This window comes from Gracilinanus agilis, chromosome 1 (genome assembly GCF_016433145.1).
Source record: "Gracilinanus agilis isolate LMUSP501 chromosome 1, AgileGrace, whole genome shotgun sequence".
In the NCBI taxonomy this organism is placed as follows: domain Eukaryota; kingdom Metazoa; phylum Chordata; class Mammalia; order Didelphimorphia; family Didelphidae; genus Gracilinanus; species Gracilinanus agilis.
The window spans coordinates 792046801-792063328 of record NC_058130.1 but is presented as its reverse complement, the minus strand read 5'-3'; the positions used below and the strand labels follow the sequence as shown (position 1 = coordinate 792063328).

Here is a 16528-nt window from a genome sequence, read left to right as displayed (position 1 = left end):
GATATCAAATTATTTCAATGATTACTACTTCTTAGTAAAATATGAAATGTTACTACTAGGTCCTTCCCAATACTTGTCAGAATTTCCATTGAGATTATCGATATTTTTTTCATCCCGTTCAATTAATTTATTGTTTTCCTTCATATGTGAAGGAAAGTTTGCATTTGATAGTTTAATGTTGAATAAGTAAATCAGTTTAAATATCCTTGAAATTTAAGTAGTTAATTCTTAAATCCACCACCTTTCTTTTAACAAAACATAATTTACTGATAATGTATACTTTGCTGAAATTGTTCAATAATATGAAAGGTGCTGAAATGAAAATACCCCAATGTTTCTTTCCCATCCAGATCAGCTATGGGCCTTTTGATTCCATCCTGACTGACAAGGTCCAGTTTCCTTCACTCTACCAAATGGCCCAAAGGGACTCTTCCCTGCACCATGGTATGGTCAGGTTAATGGTACATTTTGAATGGACATGGGTAGGTCTGGTGACCACAGATGGTATGAGAGGTGAGGAATTCCTCTGGAACTTAAGAGGGGACATGATTGAGCATGACATCTGTCTGGCTTATACTGAGAAGCTCCCAGTAAGTGAGAGAAGACACACAGAATCTCAGGACATGTTCATGCCACGTATTATGGAATCCTCAGTTATAGTCGTCATCATTCATGGTGACACGGAATCACTCATGATCCTTAGATATTCACAGCCTTTCCTTATGTTCCTATGGAAGGTCTGGATCACCACTTCTCATTGGGACATCACCATGAGACCCAAATGGGATGATGGCTACAGTTTCCATGGAACACTTTCATTTTCCCAGATGACAAAAGAGATCCCTGGTTTCAAGTCCTTTCTCAGGACAGTAAACCCTGCCAAATACCCAGAGGACCCTTTATTGAAGGACTTCTGGTGCTCAGCATTCAAAGGCCTGAAAAAACTTGAAAATGAGCCAAATGAGTGCTCACCCAATACTTCCTTGGAGATGCTTAATCTTCAGTTCTTTGACATGGCAATGTCTGGTCTGAGTTACACCATCTACAATGCTGTGCATGCTGTGGCCAGGGCCCTCCATGAAATGCTTCTGGTGACATCAGAGAGAGAATCTATAAGAAATGAAGAAATTTGGGTGCCTCAGCCATGGCAGGTAACATTAAGTGACCTATCTGCACTAGCTATTGTGCTAGGTAGAGTATATACATCAATACATCAAGGACTAGTTATTTCTTCAATGTGGAAATTTCCTTCCCAAATTCACTTTGCACATTTCTACACAATATAGTCTTTTAGTTTCCTAAGAAATCTATAAGTAAATCAAAAGATATTTGTTAAGGACTAAATATGTGCCCAATTGCTAGGTACTGGGGTACAAATAAAAAAAGTGAATTGACACAAACAATGCAATGGAGGGAGAGAAAGCACTAATAGTTTTAAGGGGGAAGTAATCACCAAAGGTGATCTGGAGAAGGAAGTTCTGGAACTGTAACATGAAAACAGGGATTCTGTGTTGAAGTGTTAAGGGTTTGGATTTCATGTTTGGAGAGAGTAAGGCAAGTCCTCCTCTCATAGTAAATGTTTTAATGTCAAACATTTTATTTATAGCAGCAATAAACTGCAAGGACGAACAAAGAGAAATCTCACAGTTTTTCCTCCTCCCTCTTGAGTATTCTGCTCTGCAGATATATGTTCATGACATTTATTTTTAGTTCTTAAAAACAAATTCTACAACTTTCTAAGTTTTAAAAATTATTTTGTAGTTTACAACTTATTTTATTATAATCTCAGCATTTAAATTATGGGTTTAACTAAAAATATATTTTTATTTGGTCCTATAAAATGAGTAATGAGATTTGGAGCTCTGCTTCCAGGAAAGAAGCATTTTATAAGGAGAAATATGGCTTACTCCACAGCTTAGCATTTGGGAGGGGATTTGTATTTACTATCTTGCTGAAGTAATTACACAACTGCTTAGAAACTGGATTGAAGAAAAAAATCCATTATTTATATTTAATAGCTTGCATTTTGTAATAAGGAATAAGTCAAGGTAGATAAGTGTAAAATTTAGAAAATTTTAAGGGCTTTTTTTAAGACCTTTTTTTTTAATTTTTTAATTTAAAATTTTAAAGAAAATTTTAAGAACATTCTAAGGGCTTTTGAAATATGGTAGAAAGGGCACAGAGCTTTTGAACTCTGGGACAGTTGGGAGGTTTGCTACTGGTAGAGGAGAGTGTGCCCTGATTTCACTGAAGAAACCCCACTTGAGGGGCTACAAAATAGGTCTGCATCAGCAGCTTTGGAGGGTGGACTTCCAGGTCTGTGACAGTCTATTGGAGTGACCCAGTGGATTTAGTGGACTGTACCAACATCCTGGTCCCTGGGACAGCAGAGAACATTGTTGGAGCAAGTAGTGAGATCCCCAAACCCTGCAAACTTGTATTTAATCTAGTATAGTATAGTGTAAGTTTTATCTTCCCTGCCCTGATTTCCTGAACCACTTAAACCCCTGTATCTTCCCTCCTATAGGGGTTAAGAATAGTTTGCACCATTCCCACTTGCCCTACCTTATTTTATTATTAAAATCCTTTTATGTTACTTCCTACTGTCTAAATATAACCCCAAGGGTCTCACAAATATTTAATTAGGTTCCCTGCATAAGTTGAGTGTTTAACTGTCATATCAAGTATTCCAGACTCCCCCATTACCCTATTTCAATTTTCAAAAGACATTGTCAAATACTAACTGATGTATGCCTCCTCCTGCCTGGAATAGCAGGAGAGCTCTTGGCTAACCCAGGACATCTGGGGAAACTAATTTTTCTGAGGGTCTGGAGGACTTAGGGTATAGAACAGGTTAACCCATGGTGGAAAGGACCCTATTGGGTTAGTCCAAGCACTTCCATTGCTGTTAAGGTTACAGAGCAGCCTGGCTGCACTCATCCTTCCCATGTTGAATCTTTTCTGCCACCAGGAATACCCCCAGTACCAGACTCATGCACCTGTAGAGATCTTAAGTACCTCTTTGGGAAGATCTTTAGATGATCCATGAAGATATTCCTTGGATATTTCTTCTCTCGGTTCAAAACTTTGAAACCTCAGTTGATGGCTCAAGAAAGCTGTCTACCTATTCAGCCTCTTCATCTACTGGATATTGTTAGTCCTTCTTCCACTCATAGAACCCTTCAAAATTCACTCCATCTCAGTCAGGGACAGCTCTAGGCCATTTGTCAACCTGAGGTAGTTATGGAAGATAAGGCCTTTATCCCTCATGACCCCAAAATGAATTTTGGGTTCAAATTGTTTGAAGGGAGAATGATGAGAGAGGGCAGGTCCCCCTGGTATGGGCAGTGCTTGTGGGCTGTGGGGAGTATAATTTATCCTGATTATGGAGAATGCCCACCGACCAATTAACCCAGCAGCTATATGTAACATGCCTTCTCACTTAAGGAGAGGAACACATTCCTACCCCTGGAAAGAAGGCACACACACACTCCCTAGAGGAGAAGATTTTACCTTTTTGTCTTTCCCCCCAAAACCATAATAAAGTCATGTGTTATTCCCTGTGGAAAAGGTCTGAAGTTGAATTTTTCAAGAATGACACAGAACAACACTTTGTCCTTATCAGAGATTTTTAGTATCTGGAAGACTCACCTCATATCAAGACTGAAGTAGACTTTTCCAACTCAGAAGGGCCCAAGAAAGACATGTTACGGAGAACATAAATTGGCCTAAGGGAAGGAAGTAATGTTATTTGCCTTGGAATTGCAGAGAGAGGAGGTGGCTAAGAGAACACCTGTGCATGTTGTTGTACTACTGGCTGGGGGAGGCAGCTAGGAGAATGCCTGTAGAGGTGGTCTGGCTTGGGACTGTCTAGGAGGGCTCAATCTTATTTGGGACACTCTATGGGAGATCTAGTATGCCCAAGGTCTGGTTTTGATCTGGCATTACTGGTCTGGGGAAGAGGATGCCTAGAGAATGACTGGCCACATGAGGTTGGTGCCTTTTTTCCATAGGCCTGCTTTTTATTATTTTCTAAATAATTATAAATTGAGATACAGAATCCAGAGAATTTAAATCATAGCAGATAATATCTTCTGGGTTTTACTTATTTCACTACTCATTATCTCATAATCTTTCCATATTTAAAAACACAAAATCTACTCATCATTTCTTATGAAACAGTAATATTTCATCACAATCCTGTGCCTCAATCTAGTTGGTCATTCCTAAGTTGATGGACATCCTCTTGCTGTCCAGTTCTTTGCCACCACAAAAAGAGATGCTATAAAAATTTTGGAATATCTAGATTCCTTTTCATTTCCCTAATATCCTTGGGAAGCATACCCAGTAATAATAATATACAAAGTTTTATAACTTAAAGAGAGTAATTCCAAATTACTACTAGGGAAAAGTCCGAAAAGAATTGCTAGATCAGAAAATTTTATTGTTTACCATTTTCACTCAAATTAAAAGGAAGTTTTAAATATGATTCTGTACTACAGATTCTAAAATGAATCATCTCAAATTTGTGAAAAGCTATGCAATGGAGATGAAAATATACAAACTAAAGAGTCTCTGTCCTCAAGGTGCTAAAGATCTATTGGGAAAAACTATGTATATGTGTATATTTATTCAAAATGAATAAAAAAAGGAAAATGAGACAATGCATAATCTAAATATTCTGGTCTAAAAGGCTGAATGAGTGCATTCTATTGAGAAATAGTCAAGGCAAAGATAGGGAGGAAAGAGATATCATATACAGTTCAAGCCATAGCAAATAAGAGAGACTAGCTATAAAATAGTATGTAAAGGAAATAAGATTAAATATAATGGGCATTCTTTCCGTAAATGTCATTTCAATATGATGTCTTTTGAATACTTTCCAAATTACTAAAATGGGGCTAGGTCAGACTCAGGTCTGAGAATTATGTGACTTCTTTGCAATTCAGAATGATGTTGTGAGCACTATATGTAGGGATGAAAGGAACTTCTAACTCAGATTTCAACTAACATCTTTTTAGCCAACATTAAACTGGAAACATTAAACTATTCCATAGAATATAGTCTACTATCTAGATTATTTCTTACAGAAACCTAGATATTTATTACTCACACCAAACAAGACCAATAACTTTGGGCCATGAGGACTAGGATCTCCTATAAAGGCCATATATTTCTTTCATAAGAAACCTGACTTTGGGCACTAGGCAGTGACTGATATTTCTCTTCCCTTTCAGCTCCACAATTTTCTGAAGAAAATGCACTTCAAAAATAGTGCTGGTGACCGAGTATTTTTGAATGATATGGAAAATATTGGGGCTCATTATAACATTTTGGAGTACTTGTTCTTTCTCAATAACACTGAAGCTGTGGTGAAAGTGGGACAGTTTATTCCAAATTCTCCAAATGGTCAGGATTTCACCATTTGTAATGAGGCCATAGTGTGGGGCTGGAATGAGCCAAAGGTCAGAAACATTTTCAGTTTTCAAGAAAATACATCATATTTCTTAGATCATCTATACAATGAACTTTTGAAGGTTAAAATCCTGCACAAATATTAGCTATTCTTATAAATTCATACATAACCAAATCATCATCTACTCCCTCTTTCCACTTTCTTCCCAGGATGACAAAGAGTAAGTAGTCAAATCACTCAATTTGTTTTATAAAATTCACTGCATTTCTGAATATTCAAAAACAATTTAGTTTCTCAAATTGTATTTACCAAATTATGGCTGGAATTATTATTTATTTTCTTTTTTCAAAATGAACTCCATTACAGCTTTGATTCTGTCTGCCTTACATCATATGTGAACAAAAAATTAATGTAGATATTCTAGAACATTATTCAGCCTTTCTTTTAACCATCAGAGTTGTTATAATAGGATTACACATAGAATTATAGAATATTACAACTGAAAGGGACCTTTGCAGTTCATCAATCTTCTTTTTCAGATGACAAATATGAAACCCAAAGCAGAGGAGTAGCTTAACCAAAGACACATGGCTGCTAATGAAAGGGGATTGAAATGATATATTTTGAGTATATGTCTAGTGGGCATTCTCTTATATATACTCATTGATTAATGGGCCTGGGAGAAGTCCATAGCTCTTTAATAAAATATGTTGCCTTGGCTCAAAATGACATGAATTCTCATGAATAATTTATTTTACCACGTGTTGTTAGGGCCCAGATCCTTGAAGCTGTGTAATTAGAATTTGCTCTCCAGAACTCTCTTTCCTAGGATCCTATTTTCATACTCAGTCAGCATACTAACCTAGGGAAGATATAAGTTTTGTGTAGCTCCTCCCTCTCTCTATCTTCCCAGTAAAGCTGTTGTGGAGGTTGGGTGAGAGTCAAGCAGGAGAATTTTACCCACATGTTTTTACTAGGTTTTCTAATTGTGTTTTTTTATTTCTTCTACTTCAAGTAATTATTAATAATATTTTAAAATATAACTCTTGGAGATATTGGATATTAATTTAAATTTTACAAAGCATTTTCTTTTCTTTTCACTGTTCAGGTTCCTCATGCTGAATGCAGTGATAGCTGTGGCCCTGGTTTCAGGAAAACCCCAAGGGAGGGAGAGCCTGTCTGCTGCTTTGACTGTTCTTCATGCCCAGAAGGGGAGATTTCCAATCAAATGAGTAAGTATTTGCAATCACCTTTCCTACCAAAGTCACTAAAAACATAAACAACTGGTATTTGTATCTTGAGTTCATGTGGAATTCATGGGAACACCAATGAAAGAATAGCAAGATATGCAGCCACAAGGAGGTAGGGGCTGACTGTTTTCTCTTTGTCTCTCTCACTTTCTTGGTCTCTTTCAGATATTACATATCATGTCATGGGGGATGATCATCAGCTGGATTAATATGTAGGGTCATTGATCTAGAAACGGAGGAACCTCAGTAGCCATCTAGTTCAACTCCCCCATTTGATTGATTAAGGAATAACCAAAGAATGGGGTGTGACTACTGAGGCTTTTTAGGGCTAAGTGATTTGCCCAAGGTTATAACTGTAAAAAACAGAAGTAGGATCTCCACTTGGTTCCTCTGAAACAGTGCTACCCTACAATATTGTTGTTGCTGTTTGTCCTTTTTAAAAGAGGACTAATGACATCAGCAGATGATGTCTGGACTTGGCATAACTTGGCTTTAAGTGAGACTGAGTTGAACAAAGTCATTAGCCTCACTTGCCCTTCCAGAGTTATTGAGGTCAAGTGATAAGGCAAAAGTCAGAATGACTGGTAAAGATACTGGAGGTAGTAGATGATATCAGCATCTTCAGTGTCTGTTCATGTTCCAAGCACTCCATAACTCTTACTTCTGCCACCTACATTATCATGGGAATACATTATTTATATACACCCATTCTAGCAGAGGAATTATTTACATATTTTGGGTAAACACCCCTAAAACTAACTGATACATTGATGACCCAATAGTAAATTGCCTGGTTTAGTCCATCTGCTAGTGTGCATGCTACAACTTCTTGGACTCCCGAGTAAGAAATGACTGCCAGGTGAACATCAAAGTTGGATAATGACTTCTAAAAGGCTCGGAAAGCCTTCATAACAGAGGCGCTAGACCTCTTTGGACATCCATACACCTCAAAGTACATTTTCTCTATTGTGGTGTAGTGGATAGAGCAGTGGATCTGGAGTCAGGAAAACCTTGAAGTTAAATCATATTTCATACACCTAGTAGCTGTGTGACCCTGTGTATAATTTACCTTCCATGGGTTTCTATTTCCCCATCATTTTAATTTGATTAGTTTAGTTTAGTTGTCATGAGATGTCCTTGCTATGTTTCCTGAGATCTTTGAAAGGTAAAGTGGTTCAGTGAAAAGCAAAGTTAATATGGGGTCAGAGAACTAGGGTCCAAATAATGTCTCTGCTACATCTGTATGATCTTGGGCAAGTTATGTCACTCTGTGGTCCTTAATTTATTTATCTCTACAATGAAATGATTGTTAGGTGATATCCACCATCCATTACAGGATGAAATCAATGATCGTATACAGATTATATTCCAAGTAGGAAGTGTTGATATTCAGTGTCTTAAGGTTTTTAATTGGATGAATTCTTTAGAAGATGGTGTAGATCAGTGATTCCCAAAGTGGGCTCCACCACCCCCTGGTGGGTGCTGTAGCAATCCAGGAGAGTGGTGATGGCCACAGGTGCATTTATCTTTCCTATTAATCGCTATGAAAATTAAAAAAAATTAATTTCCAGGCCACCAAGTAATATTTTTTCTGGAAAGGGGACGGGAGGCCAAAAAAGTTTGGGAACCACTGGTGTAGATAAAGGTGTGAGGATAGGCTTAACTCTCCTCTTGTATATTTTTAGCTAATCAAATTAAGAACTCAAAACACCTCTACTTAACCATGTTACTTTCCCAATGGAATCACAGGAGGGATTGTATAAGTGGAATCTGCTACCCGGGACTCTAAATCCTAGCTTCCCATGTTCCTTCTCACATTACCTCCTTATGTTTTGGAGATAAAGATTTTATGTGACCCTATCCCCTCTCTTCCTGCAAACGTAGTCAGGAAAAATTTCTTTACTCAGATTTTTACTTTTGTTCTTTATTATTTCTTTTACTTCAAGTGATTATTAATTAACCTTATAAAATATAATGCCTGGAGTTATTGGATATTAATTTTAATCTTACAATAGAAACAAATATAGAAAAAAACAATCTGAATGAAGCAAATGATATCTCACACCAATATATCCAAAATGAGGCTTGCCCATGCTCTACGCAGAGTGGAAATCCCCTTCAATGTGGGGAACCCCAGAGAACTGGCCAAGGATCTTTTTGAAAGTGTGAGAGGGGGGAAAGGACTCTGGAATCAGAGAGTGAAACCTTCGATTTCCCAGACCTCAATACCTTAATACCAGTTATACAAGTCCATCCCCCCACCATAATAATGAATTTCATGTAACCTGAAATTTGGAAACATGTATTATGATTGCCTCTAACCCACTGGAGTTTCCAGATCAGTTTTGTTGAGTAAGTCAGATTCTGAATGCAATTCTATTGGCTCTTTAAATGTAGTAGGAGTATTAGGAGTGCCTCTAAACATCCCAAAGCTTTTTCCTCAAAATGTATCTGTGGGATCCCTATGAGTAGAACATTATTTTCTTTTAATGCCTGTTTTCCTTATATATTTGTTAGGGAGAGATCTTTTATGTAAACTTAGAGCCTCAATAGCATGCTCTCAAGATGGTGCTATGATGCTAGAATTTCCTGAGGAATCCTTAAATCCTTAAAATCCTTCTTCTTCTTTTAGACAGTCAGGAGGTGAAGCAGCCTCTCATCTTTGAAATACCAGCCAATATACTGGAATCTCTCTGGGCCACATCTTCTTCTGATGTAGGCCTACTCAAATCAGTTGTTCCTGTACAAATTAAAAGAAAAGGTCACCTACCTCCTTCCATTCCTCAGTATACCCTATCAAAAAAGTAATTGAGGGAATTACCCTAGAAATAAGTTTATTAATTGAGCAACAAATAATAATGCCATGCAAATCTTAATATAATACACTCATTCTACCTGTAAAAAAGCTAAAATTAGGTACATATGGAAAACCTGCCTATATAGATTTGTACAAGATTTAAGGGCTGTAAATAATCATGCCATAAAGAGACATCCTGTGGTTCGAAGCCCAGCCACAATGAGCTCCTCTATTCTTAGCCACAGCTACATATTTTACTGTCTTAGATCTGTGCTCAGCATTCTTCTCAATAACAGTTCATGAGAATTCCAGGAATATATTTACCTTCACCTGGAAAGATTTCCAGTGGACATGATCCCAGTAACCACAAGGGTTCATGATAGTCCTACATTGTTCTTGCAAATTCTAAATCAGGATTTAGAAAATATTAAATTTCAGAATAGCTGTTTCATACAATTTGTAGATTATTTGCTCTTAACTTCAAAAAATATCACGGTATGCCAAGAAGTTCACAGACATCTTTTAGAACTACAGAAGAGAGGCCGCAAGGGCGCAAAGGCAAAGGTGTCTCCCCTAAGTGGAATATTTAGGTTTCATTTTAACTGCTGATGACTACTGCCTTTCCCCTAAGCACAACAAAGATATCCAAAAATTGAGTGCCTTCTATACTAAGAAACAGTTCAGAGCAACTTTAGGAGCAATTGGGTTTTGTAGACAGTGGATCCTTTGCTATGGGGAAATCACTGAAGCTCTTGTAGCACTAACAGAAAATTCAGTCCCTCAACCACTTAAATTGGAAACGGAACACATGTCAGCTATTACAAAATTAAAAGAGACTATCTTGTCTGCCCTTGCTCTAGGCATTCCAGATCACAAAAAGCTATTTACTTTGTATATACATGAACAGAAAGGGATAGCTTTAACTCAAATTTTAGTACCTCTTCAATGTCCAGTTGCTTACTATTCAGCCCAGTTGGACCCAGTAGCTTCAGGAGTACCACCATGTCTTAGAGGTATAGCTACCATAGTAACTGAAGCTGCTGATTTAGTATTGGGATGCCCAGTAACAATAATGTGCACACATGAAGTAAAGGATTATTGATATGGCATAGTATACAGGCATTTTCTGATCAAAGACTTGCAAGATACAAGGTAACCTTTTTGGGCAATGAAATTATTACCTTAAAACTCTGTACAACTCTTAATCCTGCCACCTTGCTCCCATATTTACCAGTTTCAGGAGAACCTTTGTACAGTTGTGAATCTTTAGTGTCCTTGGCTGAAAAGTCTTGAGATAATCTCCTGGACATTCCTTTAGACAACCATGACTTAGTCTTATTCACTGATGGTTCTTTTTTTATGAGGGATGGCATTTACTACACTGGAGCTGCTGTAGTCACAGAATTTGCCACTGTGTGGTCAGCTTTACTGCCCTCAAATATAAGTTCTCAAGGTGCAGAACTGATAACTCTAAAACATGCTTGTATAATTGCTAAAGATAAGAAGGCAACAATGGATTCTCAATATACATTTGGAATATATCATGCAGTAGGTATGCTATGGCTCCAAAGGGGATTTTAAACCTCAGCTGGAAAAGGTATTGCAAATGTAGAAAATGGAGTATGAATGTCATATGAAGGAAAACCCCTATTCCCTAGATGTTTTGATCACCAAATATGCTCACCTGTTCACAAAAATGGTCACTTTGGCACCCAGGGCATTGTAGATTCTGTTAAAAGAGCATGGATAGCCCTAGTATAACTACAATAGCCTCTAAAATGTGTGCAGCTTGCTCCATCTGTCAAGGTTATAATCAGCATGTCTTTTTGGCAAAGCTTTTGCTTGGCATCCTCTTGGTTACACACCATTTGAGCATCTTCGAATCAACTTTATCATGGTGCCAAAGGCTGGACTTTATAAATTTTGGGTTGTCATAGTGCATGAGCTGATCAGATAGCCAAAAGTGTTTCCTAGTGCCCAAGGAACAGAGACTTTTGTTGCCAGGGTACTCTTAAAAGTGATTATTCCTTGCTTTGGTCTGCCAGCATGAATTGATTCAGTCAGGAGAACTCATTTTACGGATTCGGTTTTGTCTCAGATATATTCTTGTTTGGGAATCACACCCAGAAGTCAGGTCAAATTGATAGAATGAATAGAGATGATTGGAAAATTGTGCATTGAGAGTCACTTTATTTTATTTTTATTTTATTTTTTAGAAAATTTTTTCCATGGTTACAAGATTGATGTTCTTGCTCTCTCTCCCCCTACTCCCCAACCCCCCTGTAGCCAATGCACATTTCCACTGGTTTCTTCATGTGTCATTGATCAAGACCTCTTTCCATATTATTGATAATTTTTCTAGGGTGGTCATTAAGAGTCTATATCCCAAATCATGTCCCCATCAACACATGTGTTTAAGCAGTTGTTTTTATTCTATGTTTCCACTTCCTCTGAATGTGGGTAGCATTCCTTTCCATGAATCCCTCAGAATTGTCCCGGGTCATTGTATTGCTGCTAGTACAGAAGTCCATTACATTCTATTTTATCACAATGTATCAATCTCTGTGTATAAAGTTCTCCTGGTTCTGCTCCTTTCACTCTGCATCAATTCCTGGAGGTCATTCCAGTTCCCAATGAATTCCTCCAGTTTATTATTCTTTTGAGCACAGTAGTATTCCATCATCAAAAGATACCACAATTTGTTCAGCCATTCCCTATTTGATGGGCATATCCTCGTTTTACAGTTTTTTTTGCCACCACAAAGAGTGCAGCTATAAATATTTTTGTACAAGTCTTTTTTCCCTATGATCTCTTTTGGGTAGAAACTCAGCAAAAGTATGGTTGGATTAAAGGGCAGGCAATCTTTTAGTGCTCTTTGAGCATAGTTCCAAATTGCCATCCAGAATGGTTGGATCAATTCACAACTCCACTAGCAGTGCATTAATGTCCCAATTTTGCCACATCCCCTTCAACATTCATTACTTTCCCCTGCTGTCATTTTAGCCAGTCTGCTGGGTGTGAGGTGGTACCTCAGAGTTGTTTTGATTTGCATTTCTCTAATTATTAGAGATTTAGAATACTTTCTCATGCACTTATTTATAGTTTTGAATTCTTTATCTGAAAGTTGCCTATTCATGTCCCGTACTCATTTATTGATTGGAGAATGACTTGATTTTTGTACAATTGATTTAGCTCCTTGTATATTTGAGTAATTAGCCCTTTGAGTTTTTTGTTATAAAGACTTTTCCCCAGTTCGCTGTTTCCCTTCTGATTATAGTTGCATTGTTTTTGTTTGTATAAAACCTTTTTAATTTAATGTAATGAAAATTCTTTATTTTACATTTTGTAATTTTTTCTAACTCTTGCTTGGTTTTAAAATATTTCCTTTCCCAGATATGACAAGTACACCATTTTATGTTCGCCTAATTTCTTATAGTTTCTTTCTTTGTATTCAAGTCATTTACCCACTCTGAATTTATCTTGTTGTAGGGTGTGAGATGTTGAACTAAACCTAGTCTTTCCCATATTGTTTTCCAATTTTCCCAGCAGCTTTTGTCAAATAGTAGATTTTTGTCCCAAAATTTGAGCTCTTTGGGCTTATCATAGCCTGCCTTGCTGATATCACTTACCCCAAGTCTATTCCACTGATCCTCCTTTCTATGAGACTCAATTTAAATGGCCCAAAATTCTCTCTCTAGTTCTCTTTTATCTTCAGAGCAGGTTCTGGAGAGATCCACACAGCTCACCATTTGAGATGATTTTTGGATATCCCTCTATACTGGTTAAGTCTTTTTCTACTGCATAGACATCATAACTAGGTGCGGGGAAGACACGTCTATTGCTTCCTATGGTTGGTTGCCTTTACATATTAAATTAGGATTTAAAGTTGTGTATGGTAGGGGATTTTAATTTGATATGAGATAGGGTCCTATATTGAAATTATCTGTACATAATTTTTGTCTCCATTGAACATCTGATTATTCTAGAAACCCTGATGAAGGAAATTCACAATAAAAATCCCCTTCCTATGCCATCAATTATTCAAATAATTAAAGACTGTAAAAGCTAGAACAGGTCTTAGATGTCATTTGAAGAGAAAATAAGAGAAGTATGTCGATGCTCAAGTATAGCCACTACGTCTTTGTGGATTTCTGGTGTAGTATAGGTGGAGGGGTCCATGGCTGAAAATTCGTTACAAGTCAAGTTAAGGAGAAAAGGATATTTTTAATTGTAAGTATGGGGGGGGTGAGGAAACCATGACTTTGTATCAGAACCAAGTTACCAGAGTAGACACTTAATATAAGTTCATTTAATACTTGATACATCTTTTAAAAAGATATTCTGAGCCTGGGATGACTGTAGTGGCTTGGAGCTTATGGTCATGAGCAAATAGCACAAAATGGAGTTCCAAATAGCCAAAAATGACCAACTGATCCACAAAAATTTAACCAGCCCTCTATGAAATACCAAGAGGCATAACCACTTCCTTCACTCATAAAACAATGAGATGCTTCTTGTCCCCTACAGACATGCAGCATTGTGTGAAGTGTCCTGAAGATGAGTATCCAAACAAGGAGAGAGATCATTGCCTCCCCAAAGCCATTATCTTCCTGGATATCAATGAACCTCTGGGAATGACTCTAACTGTTGTGGCTCTTTTCTTTTCTGTGTTGACAGCTCTGATTCTCAGGGTGTTTGTGAAGTTCTGTGACACACCTATAGTGAAAGCCAATAACAGGACCCTCAGCTACACTCTCCTCATCTCCCTCACTTTGTGTTTCCTCTGCTCCTTGCTCTTCATTGGCCGTCCCACTGTAGTCACCTGCCTCTTCAGACAAACAACTTCTGGACTTGTCTTCACTGTGGCTGTTTCTTCCATTTTAGCAAAAACTATTCTGGTACTTCTGGCCTTCAAAGTTAAAATACCAGGGAGTAGAAACAAGATTTGGCTACAATCTGGAGCATCCAACTGTATTGTACTCCTTTGTTCTGGGATTCAAGTGACTGTGTTGCATCTGGCTGGGAATCTCTCCCCCCTTCCCAGACACAGACATACATTCTGAACTCAATCAGATTATCATTGAATGTAATGAAGGTTCTGTGTTTGGTTTCTACTGTGTCTTGGGCTACATTGGCTTCCTAGCCTTGGGGAGCTTCACGGTGGCTTTCCTGGCCAGGAGCCTGCCTGACACCTTCAATGAAGCCAAGTTCATCACCTTCAGCATGCTGGTGTTCTGCAGTGTGTGGTTCTCCTTCCTGTCAACATACCAGAGCACCAAGGGTAAAGCCATGGTGGTGGTGGAGATCTTTTCCATCTTGACCTCCAGAGCTGGGTTACTGGGCTGCATCTTTATTCCCAAGTGTTATGTGCTTTTGCTGAGGCCCAATGAGAACACTCAGGAATGTATAAGAAATAAACCCAACTGCAAGAGTGAGAAGCATTTGACTTGAGAAATTGAAAGGATTAGCAAATGATTTATTATGGAAATCCATGGAAAGACACTTACCCAATCTGGTGACTCAGTTCTTGAAGTAGCTCACTTGCTTTGTTATCCAATTAAGTGTCTAGTACAGATTTTTTCCTATGAGAAAATTTTTCAATTTTGGAAACTGAGAAAAAAACATATTATACTCTTTGAACCTAGCCCTCTGTAAGTCTCTAATGTATCACTGAATTGCAAATCAGATTACTTATAATGTACAGTTTATTTTAATTAATTGTTCCTATATAATGAATTGATTTTTTTAAATATATAAAAGTATATGTTCTATTGTGGTTAAAGTCCAGCTCTAGGATGATGGAGAGGACCTTGTCCTGATCTGTTGGGCCATTGAATTTATTATACATTCACTGATTGAAGGAAATGGAAATGATAATCCCATAAAAAAATATATAGGTGGAGATTAAAGATATCTCCAAGTGTTAGAAGACTGGATATAGAAAGGTTGAAGAGGAAAATGGATTAAGGTGATAGAGATGTAGATTCCAGTATGAAGTGAAGACATCATAAGAGAGCTGATTCAAAATGCAATGAATTATCCCAGGAGTTGTTGACATGTGCACCAATGAACTTTAATTGGTGACTGAGATTATATAGGGGGGTTGGGATGCTCAAATTCTCTTTGAAATATGGATTAGATTAAATGCCTTCTGAAGTCCTTATATCTCTCAAATTCTTGTGGATTTCTCACTTCTTTAGGACAGTCATTTGTGTCATGGTGAGAGTGTCAAGGTGAGTAAAATTTCAATTTTTGGGGGGAACCATTGTCAAGGGAGATTTCTGCTCCTGAATATTGCCCAGATCTGATGATTTTGGAGGGACTTTTCACCTCTGATATTTTATTCTGTTATGTCTCTACTACCAAATTATTGTGATAGGGCACTTGGGATAAAAAGGGAGGAAGATTTGTAAGCAATTCATGGCAAGAGTCTACAATACCTAGAAGAGATTACTCAGAACCCTAACTTGTGCCAGGATTAGACTGCATTTCCCAAGGTTATCATAAGGCACTTACAGTGAGTATCATGGTTAATAGGATTAGATTTTGAATCAGGAAAACCTCATTTCAAATATTTCTCAGACACTTGTTAGCTATGTGATTACTTCATACATGAAATGGGGACAAAAATATTACCTCCTTCAAAGGTTTTTTGAGAATTAAATGAGATAATATATATGGTGTTTGTATACACACATATATATATATATACACATATATACATATATAAATATATGTTAATTAATACTACGGGTCTTGCAGCCTCTTGGTCTGTTATGGCTGAGGGTTTCTGATCTTGCCACTTCACAATGACTTCTGTCTGAAGGCCAGAATCACCTCAAGAGAGAATTATACCTGATGTAACAGCATGTCTCAGCCCCAGGGTCCATACAGCCACTTGCTGGTTCAGGAACACCCATGGGTCACCAGCCAAGGAGGAAGAAACATTATAAACAGATAAATTAAGCTTCTCAATTAACTCAAAGTGTCTTTGGTCCCATGAGCTTTACCAGGAAGAGGGAAAGAGATTTAAAAGCATATTTTCCCTTTCTATTTTGGTTCTCC

The 16528-nt window shown here is 37.6% G+C and overlaps 1 pseudogene; it reads left to right on the top strand.

The window, feature by feature from the left end:
* LOC123230504 overlaps positions 1–14914 on the top strand; it is a 22777-nt pseudogene extending 7863 nt beyond the window's left edge.
* Positions 14915–16528: the final 1614 nt, after the last annotated feature.